The sequence below is a fragment of the Cucurbita moschata genome, unplaced genomic scaffold (genome assembly GCF_002738365.1).
Source record: "Cucurbita moschata cultivar Rifu unplaced genomic scaffold, Cmos_1.0 Cmo_Scf00094, whole genome shotgun sequence".
NCBI lineage: Eukaryota > Viridiplantae > Streptophyta > Magnoliopsida > Cucurbitales > Cucurbitaceae > Cucurbita > Cucurbita moschata.
The window spans coordinates 20,823-23,575 of NW_019268610.1; the positions used below are offsets into that span (position 1 = coordinate 20,823).

Here is a 2,753-nt window from a genome sequence, read left to right on the forward strand (position 1 = left end):
GTATAAGTTTTAGTTTGATAGTTCCATTTGAGACATAGAGCATTATCATGAAATGATAATATACACTAGGTTCCTGCTGAATTGCTTTCTCTAAGGCTGATTTTTTGAAAAATGAACATAGGGGGCATTCCGAGAATTGAACTCGGGACCTCTCGCACCCTAAGCGAGAATCATACCACTAGACCAAATGCCCTTTCTAAAAATAATGTAACATTTTTAACTCCTACTCAATATATTTTTTTCTCTCAAGTTTGAAATCTATTTTCTTGAGCGGTTGTTGGACTATAAAACAAAAAGTTGATGGTCTAGTATTTTACTTGTAAGTAAGGCATGTAATATTGAATTGTTCTAATACGCAAGTGTTATCGAATAAACTACAACCCAACAAATGAATCAAACTAATCAGTTTGGGTTGGGTTGGATTTATTCGACTCAGTTCATCAGTTTGTTTGATTTAATTCTTCTATTTTGCTTCATATGATAAGAAAATGAAGTTGTATTGAATGTACCATAGTTTGATTTATGACAAACTCATATGAAATATAATTGCATTAATAGTATTGCATTAATAGTACTAAGAGTAAAATGGAGTCTATAAACATTTCATGAACTTAAGTGCAACTCATGCTTCATTAAAGACGAGATAAACTTTAGTTAAGTAACTGGAACTTTAAATTACTTCATGTGGAGCTTCAATTACTCTATGTTAGCTACTATCTTTAGGGTTTACTAATTGGACACGAGTTCTTGGATTTAGGGGATTGTTTTATGTAATTTTCAACTATAACTTATGTTTTCAAAATTTTAGGTCATAATTTAGGTAGTGGTTGTATATTATGGATGAACACTAGAGTTTCTATCCCGTTCACCACAACTACTCTAGTTTTTGTTTGAAGGCTATAATTGTCATTTATGTTGTATGGCAATAAAATTTGTTTAGATAAAATTTTAGTTAAAGTTGCATATTTTACTTCTTGCAAGTAAAAAACATTTTCTTAGCATAATATGAATTTAGTTGGAAGAGTTATTAGGAATAAAATGGAGAAATAAATTTTCTTTAAAATAATAAACAAACCCAAGTTCATCTTTGTTGTTGTCTAATTGTGATTTTGCAAAAAGCTTAACTAATATGAAATATCAAGGTAAATCAAGAATATATCCTACACGTCATTCAAGATGACAATAAAATGGAGTTAAATTGAACGCAGTTTTAATTTCATGTCTAGCATAATTGTATTAATGATATTAAAGAGAACTTCGTGTTTTATTAGAAGAGACCAACTTCCTTTGAGGTACTAGGAGTTTAAACTACTTCCATTGTAATTTCAATCACTCCACAATGATTACAAATTTAGGGTTGGCTAATTGGACATCAATTACCAACTTTAGGTTATAATTTAAGTAGTAGCCATTATAATATTAATGAGCATAAGAGTTACAATTCTTTCATGGACCATATGTGTTATAGTTAAATGAATATATATATATTATGTATGTTGAGGTTTGGGTAAAGCATAAAGTAGTAAGGAACACCATTGTCAACTCTAGAGCCACCCACAACTCATGATAGAGATTGCAAAATATTTTAACATCCTTTGGCATCAAGATAAAGGAAAGATGAATGTCGTCAAATTGGAAGCTTTGCTTGTCTAACAAGTCACAATGAGAACTCTAATCAAGCTAGAGCCTTGGACTAGGCAAATTGTTTAGTGATAGTTGAAATGGATGACTTCGACGTTGTGTCAGGAATGAACGTCCTGCTAAAACACAAAGTCATTTACATGCCCCTAGCAAAATGTCTAGTAGTAATGGAGTCTAACCCGATGATCATTCAGAAAAACATCCATCAACCAAGAGGGTTGAAAATGATGTCGATACTACAGTTGAGAAAGAATCATAGCCATGATGAATCTACGCTTGCTGCTACTGTTGTAATTGAAAAGGGGAGATCGAGTGAGCCAACCTCAATAGAAACCTTGTTGCCACTACATGAACACCACGACGCAAAACAAGGTCAGATAATAGATTTATCCCCACCAGAAGAGACAAAAACAAGGTCAGATACTGAAGAAGGGAGACAGAAACAAACCACTGAAGCAACACATGTTCACACAGAAATATCATCTAGACGGATGAAGAGAAGGGTCAGTCAGAAGCGTCAACCACAATAATTTCAAGAAAAATAAAGAGTTCATATAAGTTAAGTTCAGATAAACTTCGAGTTCAAAGCAACAAGAACCAAAAACTGGTGTGAAAATACTATGGACTAGTTAAAGTTATCCATAAGATTATGAAGACATCATATAGAATCCAATTGCTCTTATGGATGCAGACTAATCTTGTTGTCCATGTTAGTAACTTGAAACGTTATTATTTCGACCAAGAAGACATAAAAAAGAAGCAGGTGGTATGACGTCATACAAATAAGAAAAATTTTCAAGCGAAGAAAGTAGGAAAGACACGAACAGAGAAGACATGAAGACTCAACAACCTGAGAAGTGATTTTCAACAGCACCTAGTAGGTTGGAAGAGACTCCTCATTATGAGATCAGCTGGAAGCGCATCGAGAGACCTAAAGTCAGCCTCATCCAATAAATTGTGTGGGGGCAGATGTCACAGTCATGATTGCCCAAAGCGTGTTGCCTGCGGTTGCATGTTGCATGTCTTAGCCATTCTTGTAAACGATTTGTTGTCCAAGGCGGTTATTTGGGCAATGTTATTGTTTACCGATTATTTGGGCGACACGCCTTGAG

At 33.9% G+C, this 2,753-nt stretch overlaps 1 non-coding gene across 1 annotated transcript; it reads right to left on the minus strand.

Annotated features, from left to right (window-relative positions):
• Positions 1 to 121: 121 nt before the first annotated feature.
• On the minus strand, positions 122 to 193 carry TRNAP-AGG. The gene has a single exon. It is a non-coding gene; the product is annotated as a tRNA-Pro (tRNA).
• Positions 194 to 2,753: the final 2,560 nt, after the last annotated feature.